The sequence below is a fragment of the Sorex fumeus genome, unplaced genomic scaffold, assembly GCF_029834395.1.
Source record: "Sorex fumeus unplaced genomic scaffold, SorFum_2.1 ptg000012l, whole genome shotgun sequence".
NCBI lineage: Eukaryota > Metazoa > Chordata > Mammalia > Eulipotyphla > Soricidae > Sorex > Sorex fumeus.
In genome coordinates this window covers 982,399-995,307 of record NW_026606069.1, presented here as the reverse complement: position 1 = coordinate 995,307, position 12,909 = coordinate 982,399, and the positions used below count along the sequence as shown (strand labels likewise).

Here is a 12,909-nt window from a genome sequence, read left to right as displayed (position 1 = left end):
TGTCATCTCTATTGTTGCTATCCCTCCATTAAAAGCCCTCGTGGTACTAACTATAACATGGATAAATAATTATATCCAACATCTTGCTTCCGTCTTGTATTTCTTCCATAGAGAAGACATAGTAAAATCTATAATGCATTAAATCTGATATTTTCTCATAAAAGAGAAAACTAAACTCTTATTAGTCTTCTACCATGCTTAGAAAAAAATCAAATGTCCCCCTAAATTTATAAAATTATATAGTTATAGGATATGCCCGGGTTAAGTCTCCATCAAGATCTCTTAGCTTCTGTATACTATGAATAATTCATTCTAGTCACCTGACCTTTGGATATTTATTGAATTAGTCAGGCAAGCTCTTAGAGTATATTTGCACTGCATATTTCTTCTTCTTGGTGTTTGTATTCACAGAAGTCTTTTTGTTTTTCTGCTTTTAAGCATTAAGATCAAATGTTACCACCTCCAAGAAGTTGTCATGAAAAAAACATTGAAAATACCTCACATTAACAATATATTTCCTTGAGTTCATTTGTTGCATGTTAATTATTATCACCTGTTAAAACAATCAGCAAACAACAAATAAGATGGATTTTGCTTAAAATACATCAGTTCATGAAAAGTTTAGTCTTTCATTCCTGGCATTCTAAAATTAAAACCAAGAAATAGATACATTTCAAAAGTTTATATTGGCATTGAGAGGACACAAAATATTACCAACATGACCTACACATGTTTAGGTGGCGTTGTGTGAGAGTATTTAACATATTTAATATAAAATTCACTATGTGGGAAACTTTAGGTGATAACTTTGAAATAGAACAAAAAATATATCAAAGAGAATCCTGCTCAGGACCTCAGCCCAGTAATGTCTAAGGAGACCTAAATGACTAAACTAACATAAATATCCTGAATTGAATCCTAGGTCAGAAAGAGGGTACTGGGGAAAAAAACAAGATTGAGGATGTAGGAGAAGTATATGGGATTTTAGTTGCCAGTCTCTCTTGGCTCATTTAATGAGTCAATATGACAAAACACTTAAATTTTGTATTGCAAAACATTGCAAATATTTTCTAAATTATTATGTGGATACTGCTAAATATTTGCAAACATAAGGTGTTGGTGTTAAGAGAGACTGGGTGTGATGTACGTGGCAAACCTACCACATACCTAGTTTCACAACTTTTCTGTACCTCTAAAAAAGTTTATATTATAAAGTGATAGGAGCAAGGATGTAGCTCTATCAAAAAGTTCATGCTTTTTATGCAAGAGGAGTGGGCATGAATACCAGCACCACAAAAATAAGTAAGTAATAAAACGTCTGGGCTGGAGAGATAGTGCCGAGAGTGAGGTATTTTCACTGCATGTGATCAACCCAGGTTTCATCGCTAGCACCTAATAAGGTCCCCAGATCCCCACCGAAGTGATCCCTGAGCACAGAGCCAGGAGTAAAGTGATCCCCGAGCACTGCCAGGTGTGGCACAAAATACAAAAATAAAACATAAAGCTACTTTCTTGGAAAAATTTTATAAAGACAAGAAAATACCACATTCACGGAACAGAAAATATGGGTGGTCTCTTTGTTCATCGAAAGTTCCCAGGTAGGTTCTTTTTTTTTTTCTCCTGCAATATTTTTGTGGGTTGTTTTATTTTTTTTTTTAATTTTTATTAGCAATCACCATGAGGTACAGTTGTAGACTAACAAATTTTTGTGCTTGGGTTTCAATTATACAATGATCAAATACCCATCCCTCCACCAGTGCCCATTTTCCACCACCACTGGTCCCAGTATCCCTCCCACCCCCCATCCCACCCCGCCCAGGTAGGTTCTGAAATAAAGATGAATAATAAAGGTGCTCAGATTCAGGGTTAGAAATGAGGGAATGGGGTGTGGGGGGAAGGAAAACAGAAGAGAGACTCCTCAGGCAAGAAGAAATGTAGTACAGGATTTTCAAGTATGGCTGAGTTTGTGGTGTTTTCATAGGAAAACTGGATTTTTGCATTTCTTTTTTGTTTTCCTTTCCTTTATTATTTTGTTGTTGTTGAATCACCCTGATATACATAGTTGCAAAGGCTGATCAGGTTTCATTCAGACAATGTTCCATCACCCATCCCTCCACCAGTGTACATTTCCCAAGTTTTCCTGTTTCTTATCAAACAAAATCCCAGCAGTTTCCTGTTTCACACAGAGGTCTTGCTAATTTAGGGCTCATTTGTGGTGTTAAGATAAATTAACATCTTTTATTCAGACTTAGGCTGGTGGGGACTGTCTCTTTAGTTCAGACATTTTAGTTTATATATTTCACCATATGCCCAGGTATTGTTTCTTTTCTTGTCTTTCCAAGGTCTGGGTCAGAATTTATGGTCTTGGAAAATTATAAACTTCTCACTCTCAAAAGGAGTCCAGGAATTTGTGGGGATATTTAAAATGTAGAGTGAGGACAGCTAAAATGAAGACCTGGCAAGGGGAATCTGAGGTTTCCTCTTTCATTATTAAGATGTTGTTATTAAGACATCATTAAAATGACTATCAAAAGCTATCTCAATTCTAATAAGATTTGATCTACAAAAATTGTGAGACTGATTCTAAAATTCACTCTAACAGTCAGGGGACCTAGGGTAATCAAAACAACTTTGAAAAATAAGTGCAGAGATTGAGGAATCACCCTAAGTGATTTCAAAAGTTATTATCAAGACAATAGAATACTGTGTATTACTATACAAACATTTGGCTACGTCTTATAACCAAATAAGTTACAAGAGACTATGAAGTGCACAAATCCTATCGTCCTGTTATATCTGGTTGTAGCAGACCACTGATGCTGTAACTTTTATAGGACAATAAGCTCCATGTCAGGAAGATTGTCTTACTTAATGGAGTGGAGGAATCTGAGACAGAGTCATCAACACTTTTATTGGCTCTTGTTAAATCTACAATACCCAGTTTGCATTCATACTAATCCTCATAACCAGTCTTTCATTGGTCTCCTTACAGAAAGAAATGTGCTCACACCCCTATACTGCTTTCTGGGTGCCGTTGAAGGAATGGGGTGTTCACTGACTAGTATTCTGTGTTCTCTTTTGATACTCCGTTTCAAGGGTTAGGTAAGGTAAAGGTAAGGTAAAGGCCCTCCCGTTGATCGTCGATTTGCTCAAGCGGGCCCAGTAACGTCTCCATTGGAGACTTTTGTTGTTACTGTGTCTGGCATATCGAATACTCTCGGTAGCTTGCCGGCTCTCAGAGAGGGGCGGAGGAATCGAACTCGGGTCGGCCATGTGGGCCGCGTGTAAGGCGAACGCCCTACCCGCTGTGCTATCGCTCTTGCATTTACAGCCCATACACTACTGCCATCTAGTGGGAACACTATGCAAGTAGCCAGAGCTCTGTTTTTATAGGCTTCATTCCAAATCCCTCCACAAACAGTTGGTCAACAACATAAATCAGATCTGGTAAGTATTGTAAACCATGGTGCCCACAATAATTTTTTTTTAATCAGGATTGACATGTGGGAGGGAAAGGGCCTGTGGAGAGAAGGCAGAGTCTATATTAAAGTGGAATCAAGTACTTAGATGCAATCAGGAAAAGAGCAACTCTTTAAAATAAGAAGAGTTCTGAGGAAGGGGAAACAAAGAGATTGGGGGGTTTGGCGATGAGGAACTGTAAATAGTGGAGAGCAAGAGTAATAATTACAAAGCTGTCATTCTTCGTGAAAAAGACAGCATTCCGAAAGTGGGCCTATTTCAGATTCACAAATAAATCACAGAGTTGACAAAACCTTAATGACTTTAATGTGATACACAACACTCCTCACTAACATTCTCCTAAAGAAATATTTTTTGATCATTCTCTTAGCAAATCATTGATACAAAGAAATATCAAATGAATGATTGAGGGCCTGCTATAGGGGCAGGCTTAAGGGGTGGTTGGAAAGATTGGAGACAATGGTCGAGGGAAGATGTAATGGTGGTGGGTTGGTGTTGGAATATTGAATGCCTCTGCCAAACCATCATGAACAAATCCATAAACCACAGCAAAAAGGTAAAATGAATTAATTAAATGGCAAAAATAATATTTTTAATTAAGAAAAAAAAAGAAGACCTTCTTGGACAATGACCAGAAGGGACAGAGAAACAGGAAGTTGTTCTAAGATAGTTAAATAAATGTTCATGGCTGGAGCGATAGTACCACGGGCAAGGCATTTGCCTTTCACCAGGCCGACCTGGGTTTGATCCTGGGCATCCCATATGGTCCCCACCTCAGGAGTAATCCCTGAGAGTAAAGCCGGGACTAAACCCTAAGCACTGCCAACAAAACAAAACCTTAAATTAGAAGATCACCTGAGGATTATTCATAAGCAATACAAAATAAATTATTTAGTCCTGGTTTGGGGGCAGGGTTTGGGGGTCTGTGTGGAAACATTCAAAATATGGTGGAGGGTAGGTGTAATGGTGGTGGGATTGGTGTTGGAATATTATATGTATCAAATTATTGTGAACAACTTTACAAAAGTAAAATTAAATTTAAAAATAGATACATAAAATAAAACATTGTTAAGAAAAAAGAAAGATCAGCTGAGAACTCTCAGTAATAAACTGGGGGATCTGAAATAAAAATTCAAAGTGCCTATGGTTCATTTTTGGTTTTATTTTCAATTTTCAAAGCTCACTAGTAAGGAATAATTTCCTAAATTAACTTAGGATCATTCGTTTTCTCATCCTAAAAAAAGTTGGATAATTTAAAAGCCAACTTTCCAATTGCCTACATCTTCCAGGTTGTTTACAGTTCAGTCACAAAAGTAATCAGATTCCTTTGCCTTTCATTCTGTTTGGACATTCCTTCCAATTCCTCGAGTTTTGTCGGGGGGGGGGGGTTGTTGTTGGTAGTGATGGTGGTGTTTTGTTGAGGGGGCCACATCTGGCATTGCTCAGAGTTTGCTCCTGACTCTGCACCCAGGGATCAGTGGCTTTACTCAGGGAAACTTATGGTGTGCCAAGAATCAAACCCAGATCCTCTGGGTGCATGGTAAAAGCTCTCGCTCCAACCCAGTCCTGCAAGTTTTATAGAGATCATGCTCTCCACAAATTTAAGGCAGAGGAAGATTTGTGGAGATGTGGGCACAATATATGCCACTTTCCTTTGGAACAAGCAATACCTGAGAACATAACCAAGAGCCATGGGATGCAGCTGGAATTGAGAGTCTGAAGTGGCTGACTCAAGTGCTTAAGAATCTTTACCTTTTGGGGATACTGGAAACATTAGTGGTGGAGAATGGGCACAGGTGGAAGGATGGGTACTCTATCATTGTATGACTGAAACGTAAGCACAAAGTTTGTAAGTCTGTAACTGCATCTCACGTTGATTCATTAAAAAAATTTAAATAAGAAAAAAAAGAAGAATCTTCAACTTTTTGGCCTGAGTGAAACCGGGAGGGCGTTTACCTTGCACGCGGCCTTTACCTTGCAGGCAGACAACCCAGGTTGGATTTCCGGTATCCCATATAGTCCCCTGAGCACTGCCAGGAGTGATTTCTAAGTGCAGAGCCAGGAGTAACCTCCTGAGCATCACCACGTATGACCCCCCAAAAATCTTTACCTTTCATTTTTTGGCTTCGGAACCACACCCAGCAGTGCTCAAGACTTACTGCTGGCTCTATTCTGAGATCACTCTTGGTGGTGCTCAGGTGACCACATGGGGTCTAAGCCACATTGGCTGTGTGTAAGGCAAGCACCCTACTTGCTGTCCTTTCGCTCCAGCCCCTATCATTTTTCTGAAGACAAAAGTGGTAAGATGAGCATCTGCTGAAGAGACACTTGGGTCACATAAATAACCTTATAATTAATCTAATAATCTAACCAATAGCATTTTCCCATCTCTCTTCTACTAACATGTCGGTTTTCCTTTGGGGAGTTAGGCCCTCAATTGACGTGGCTAAATAAAGGCTCTGTGTAAACCAAACTACCTCAGTGCTTTCATGGGCACACAGGAAAACTGTCCTGTCCAAGACACTCGCATGAGGTGGGTCATGAGAAATGTTCTGGCCAGTGAAACGCAAGCAGAAATGCTGCAAATGACCTGAAAACCATCCCTCCCGCCCTCCAGTCTTCTATCAGTGCTGACATAAGAGAGGTGACTTATCATGATCTCAGAGAAGGAAGCAAAACAGGGTCATGGAGTTACCACGTAGAAAAAAAACACATTACAGAGACTCCTCACTGTGAGTAGCCTGGATCTGAGCAAATTCCATGCTGGAATTTGCATGAATGGAAAGTGAAGTGTTGCTGTATTAGCCAAGTCCCTGGTTCCCAAAAGTTTACGGCCTACTCTGGGAGATAAGATATAAACCGTTAAAGGAAAAACAACATTAAAATAACTACTTCTGTAGTATTCTGAGCATCTGTCATGTAATAATATATAATCCTGACTATAAACAAGCCAGGTAGCAAATATTTATTATCCCCAGTGTGGGAAAAAGAAACTGGGGCACTGCTTGCTTTAGTCACTTGCTCAAGAGCACATAGCTAGAGATCGGCAGATCTGGGAATTGAGCCCAGATTAGTCAGACGCCAGAGTCTATATTCTTAAATATTCTCTGCTGTATAATACTAGGCAGTTGATATTTTTTCAATGCCTATTTGTTCAATAAAAACAATAGCAACAACAACAACAAAAAACTGACAAACACTAGTGGGGTGTATGAAAACGTGTCTATTTTTCTTTCTTTTTGGGTCATACCCAGAGATACACAGGGCTTACTCCTGGCTCTGCACTCAGGAATTACTCCTGGCGATGCTTGGGGGACCACATGGGATAGTGGGAATCAAACCAGGGTCAGCCGCATACAAGGCAAATGCCCAACCCGCTGTGTTACCACTCCAGTCCCAACTTGCTGTGTTATCACTCCAGCCCCAACAAGTCTATTCTTAAAACTAATCACACATGATGTAAACTTGAGACATATCTGCAGAGAAATCGTTTGCAGTGCACTATGTTACTCAACATAAGAAGCCAAGGAAGAGAAAGCAAACTGGACAGTGAATGTCATCCATACTAGCCTGAGAACTTGGGCCACTTTCATTCTTAACCAGTTTAAGTTTCCTAACAATCACAGGAAGTATATTCTCTAATCGTCTCTCCATCACAGAGGAGAGGGTAGCACAGCGTGGGAAAGACTTGCTTCTGCAGCCTGTAAGAAGCTAAACCAAGATCCACATCCACACTGCCTGGTTTCCAAGCCCATACTCTCCCTGCTAATCTGTCATGCCTTGTATCTCAGCATAAAGAGCCCAGCATCTGTCTCTGGGATTTCAAATGCTGCCATTTCTGGCCATACGACTCCTGTCTTATTTCTCTTAGCCTTAATTTCCTTATCCCCAAAGTGGTGCTTGTTATTTATATTATCATTTTAATTATCACAAGAGAATGAGACAAACAAAAAAAAGTGAAGAAAGACGTGATCCATGCAAGCACACAGAGACAGAAAATCCAAAGATGTAGGTCAGACACAAGAAATGACTCAATTCATCTGGTCAGGTAATTGTAGTCATGGCTGGAAAAAAAAAAAAAGAGTTTGTTCATTATTGTTTCAGGAATATTTCCATTGGTGAGCATTTTCCTGGCCTATTTAGGTAATCCTTGCCCATGATATCTCTAGGATCCTTCTTTTCCAACTTCAGTTTGCTAGCTTCATTCTCTTTCGTTCCTATATTTCATCTAGAAAATCCCATTGGATAATGCTTTTTATATTTTTGGCAAAGGACCTTTATATTCTTCAAAGAGGAGCTCCTAAAAGGCAGCTCCTATAGAGAAGGGACCACCAAGTAAAGGATGCTTGAAGGACCCGCTCGGGATGGGAAATGTGTGCTGAAAGTAGACTATAGACCGAACATGATGACCACTTAATACCTGCATTGCAAACTACAACACCCCAAAGGGGGGGGGGGAAAGAGAGAGAGAGAGAGAGAGAGAGAGAGAGAGAGAGAGAGAGAGAGAGAAAGGGGATCCACCTGCCACAGAGGCCGTGGCAGCGGAAAGGGTGGGAGGGGGATTGGGGGTTGGGGGGAGACCAGGGGGGTTGGTGGGAAGGATACTGGGAACATTGGTGGTGGAGAATGGGCACTTGGTGGAGGGATGGGTACTCGATCTTTGTATGACTGAAACATAAGCACAAAGGTTTGTAATTCTAACTGTATCTCATGGTGATTCATTAAAAAATAAAACTTAATCAATTAATTAATTAATTTTTTTAAAAAAGGGAGCTCCTATATAAAATGGATGGTGAGGGGGGCTGGGAGGGGCACGGGGGGGGGGGGGCGAACTCAAACTTTCTTGCTGACTAGGATCACTCCATAGCATAATTCCAAGTTACCAAAAGATCCTCTTCATACTGAGGATGAAAATGGTATGAAATGAAGAAAGTGAAGGAGACAGCATGTTTGGAAAACAATAGACACCATTCTCAGCAGGGATGTCATAAAGAATTTCATGGAGCACTCATGAAATTCTTTCACTTGGTCACTTGACATCCCGCTATTCAAACATTAAGACCTGAAAAATATACTGTACTTGAAATGAGCACAGGAGACCCAGGAAGAAGAAGCCATTCATTATTATTATTATTATTATTATTATTATTAGTGAATCACCATGAGATACTGTTACGTACTTATAAACGTTCATGTTTGCATTTCAGTCATACAGTGATCGGTTACCCATCCCTCCACCAGTGCCCATTCTCCACCACCAATGATCCCAGTCCCCCTCCCACCTTCCCACCCCCTCCCCCTCTCCACCCTGCCTCTGTGACAGGGCTTTCCCTTTTGTTCTCTCTCTCCTTTTGGGTATTGTGATTTGCAACCGAGGTATTGAGTGGCCATCATTTCTGTTTAGTGTGCTCATATGCTAGCTTACCTCAGCATTGGATCATACCTGACAGAAGTGCTGGATTTGTTGTCATTACTAATTGCATGATGGAACTGAAATGTTTTCCCACATATTCTGCTTTCTAAAGTAAGCAGCTGCTTTGGGTTGATTGAAGAAAATCAGTCCAAACAGTAAAGTAAATCAGGGTAAATGGCTATAAAAAAATGACAGAAAGGAAACTTAAGAAGTCACTCTCATCTCTTTTCTCTACGGCATCAAAGTCAATTTCTTTCTTATCAATCTCTTCCAAATGCAGTCAGCAAAACATATAGTTCTAATTCTTTTTTTTGGGGGGGGGTATTTTTAACTCCTCAGTGAATGTTTTTCTTTTCTAAATTCTAAGCCTAGTTCTTGCCAATTGCTTTCCTTTTCAATTTTTTTTAATTGAGGTGGGATGCCACACCCAGCTCTGTTCAGGGGTTACTCCTAGCTCTGGGCTCACGGATCACTCCTAACAGGGCTCAGGGAAATACATAGGGTGCTAGAGATTGAACCTGAGTTGACCGTGTGCAAGTAGGGTGCCTTACCTGCTGTCTATCTCTCTGGTCCCACCAATTCCTTTCTAATGTATTCAAAAGCACATAGATGTCTAGTCCCACAACAAGATGGCATTTCAATTAAATCCAATTTAAAAATTATGAAAAATAGAAGACATCGGTGAACCCAAAGAGCTCGATTTAAGAATGTGTAAAATACTTGAATAGTCACCTCACGAAGAATATAGAAATACGACACCCGGGGGGAACGGGCGGGGAGAAGGCCGGGGCGGGGTCTGGAGGAGCCGGGGCTCCCCAACGGGCCCATCAGCCCCCGACCCCGAGGCGGACGGGCAGGCCCCCAAGGGTCTTTAAACCTCCGCGCTGGAACGCGCTAGGTACCTGGGACAGGGTGGGGGCGCGGCAGCGACCGAGACGGCCGCGATGCGCCCCCGGCGGGGGAGGTGAGGGAAGACGCCGGACGGGCCTGGGCCGCAGAGGCAACGGCGGAGGGAGGCGTCAGGCGACGGACGCGAAAGGACGGACGGCGCGGTTCGGGACGGAGAGGGAGGTGGAAAAGCCGCCGGCGGCAGCGGAGAGAGAGCGGTCGGAAGATCACGACGGGCCCTCGGGGAGCCGGCCGGCGCCGGGCCTGGGCCGGGGGACCGCCCCCGGGAGGAGGGGGAGCGGCGGCCGGCGGCACACGGAACGCCACGCCGACTGTTCGCACCCGCTCACCCTCCCCCGGGAGGGCCCGAGGCCCGACCCAGGCTGCGCTGCCGCCGTAACCCCGGCGGGATGAACCCCACATGGAGAACGATCCCCGACAGACAGCAGCACCCCCGCGCGCGGGCGCGCGGCCTCCGCCTCCCTCCCGGCCGCTGACGACAGACACCGCCGACCAACCAGGGCACTTCTCTGGCGACCTTCGTTCCGGCTCGCCTCGGCAACCCCCTGAGCACCCCCCCCCCCCCTTCGCGAGCGGCGAGGCTCTGGGAGGGCGGGCGAGCAGGACCGGGGACGGACCCCGACCCGCCGCCGCTGCTCCTCCTCCTCCTCCTGGGGGGGGGGGGGGGCGCCGCACGGGGAAGAGAGCCAGAGCGAGCCCCGGACATGAATAATAAATACATCAAAGTGTTCAAGGTTAGTGCGAGCCGAGAGCGAGCGGTCGTGGGCGCTGTCGTTGCGCGCGCCGCCTCGTGGGTTCCGAGCGACCTAGCGGACGCCGAGCGGGCGAAGATGTCCGAGTATATCCGGGTCAGGGAGGAGGACGAGAACGACGAGCCCGTCGAGATCCCGTCCGAGGACGATGGCATCGTGCTGCTGTCCACGGTCACGGCGCAGTTCCCGGGCGACTGCGGCCTGCGCTACCGGAACCCCGTGTCGCAGTGCATGCCTGCCGTACGCGCGCCTGGTGGAGGGCATCCTACACGCGCCCGACGCGGGCTGGGGCAACCTGGTCTACGTGGTCAACTACCCCAAAGATAACAATAGGAACATGGAGGAGGCTGATGCTTCATCGGTGGTGAAGGTGAAAAGGGCCGTGCAGAAGACGTCTGACCCCATCGTGCTCTGCCTGCCCTGGAAGACCACCGAGCAGGACCTCAAGGAGTATTTCAGCACCTTCGGGGAGGTCCTCATGGTCCAGGTAAAAAAAAAGATATCAAGACTGATCACCAAAAGAGGGTTTGGCTTTGTGCGGTTCACGGAGTATGAGATCCAAGTGAAGGTGATGTCCCAGTGACACATGATTGATGGACGGTGGTGTGACTGCAAACTTCCAAATTCTAAGCAAAACCCGGATGAGCCTCTGAGGAGCAGGAAGGTGTCTGTGGGCCGCTGCACCCAGGACCTCACTGCCGACGAGCTGCGGCAGTTCTTCTGCCAGTACGGGGAGGTGGTCGATGTGTTCATCCCCAAGCCCTTGGGGGGGGGGGGGGCGTTTGCCTTCTTCACATTTGCAGATGATCAGGTGGCCCAGTCCCTGTGTGGCGAGGACCTGATCATCAAAGGCATCATCAGCGTGCATATCTGCAACGCGGAGCCCAAGCACAATAGCAATAGGCAGTTAGAGAGAAGTGGAAGATTTGGTGGTAATCCGGGTGGCTTTGGGAACCAGGGCGGGTTCGGGAACAGCCCGGGCGGCGGGGCGGGGCTGGGCCACAACCAGAGCAGCAACATGGGGGGCGGGATGAACTTCAGCGCCTTCAGCGTCCACCCAGCCATGAGGGCCACGACCCAGGCCACCCTGCAGAGCAGCTGGGGCATGATGGGGATGCTGGCCAGTCAGCAGAACCAGTCGGGCCCATCAGGGAACAATCAGAGTCAGGCCAACATGCAGAGAGAGCCCAACCAGGCCTTTGGCTCTGGGAACAACCAGTACAGCGGCTCCAACTCGGGCGCCGCCATCGGGTGGGGGTCGGCCTCCAACGCGGGCTCGGGCAGTGGCTTCAATGCATGGACTTCAGCTCCAGCATGGACTCGAAGTCGTCGGGCTGGGACATGTAGGCTGGGCTGGTCAGTTAGACGCTAAAGACTGGTGGGAAGTCAAATTTTTCTAAACTCACGGTAAGTATATTGTAAGATACATATGCACTAAGAATTTTCAAAATTGGTTTGTTTGGTGTGGAGTATATTTAGCAGTAATTTTGACATTTTTCATTTAGAAAAAGAGGAAAAGCTAAAGGAATTTTCTAAGTTTTGTTACATAACGGGTTGAACTCTTGAGTGTTTGAAAGTGAACTGCTGTTTGCCTGACGGGTAAACCAACACCACAATTGCTATCAAGAAGCTTCTCCTGTAATATTTTATCCCTGGACTTGTCACCTGAGTTATTTGCATGTTCAAAGTGGAACCCATTGGTTAGAGCTGCATTCTTTCCTCCTCGTTTTAATTTGAACCCCACCATACGGGTTTTCTCCGTAGGAAGGTCCCTGGAGATCGTGGTGTTGCAATGTTTGGTTCTTTTCTTTCTGTGTGTTTTCTTAACACTTGTCTCCGCTCATATGCGAGAGTATGATATGAAGCCTTCATTTAATCTCTGCAGTTCATCTCATTTCAAACGTCTGTGGAAGAAGCACTCACTGACAGGAGTGCTGTACTCACTGCGCTGTGGGGCTCTGTCCGCTGCTTTGCCCACGCACGCAAGAGCTCGTCCCCACGCCGCCCAGGCTGCGTCTCTGACGGTGGGTGTCCCATTTTTATCCGCTACTCTTTCTTTCCTGGAGTCGGATCAACGCTGTGACGGCAAGGCTGTGCTGTGGACCAGAAGGCTGTCTGAACTTCTGAAACCTTGTGTGGGATTGATGGTGGTGCCGGGGCATGAGACGCTGGTATGAGCGAGGACAGGAGAGCGCGTGCAGAGACTTGGTGGTGCATAATGGAGATTCTTTAACTGGGCGAGATGTGTCTCTCAACCTGTGGCTTTGGTGCGAGAGTGTGTGGAGAGCCATGGTAGCAGATAACATACGTACGAATGTTTCTTGCATTCAAAGGACATCCACGTCTGTTGGAAGA

General features: G+C 45.1%; 1 pseudogene; it reads left to right on the top strand.

Annotated features, from left to right (window-relative positions):
• The first annotated feature begins 10,632 nt into the window (after window positions 1–10,632).
• Window positions 10,633–11,901, top strand: LOC130020517 (TAR DNA-binding protein 43-like; annotated as a pseudogene).
• Window positions 11,902–12,909: the final 1,008 nt, after the last annotated feature.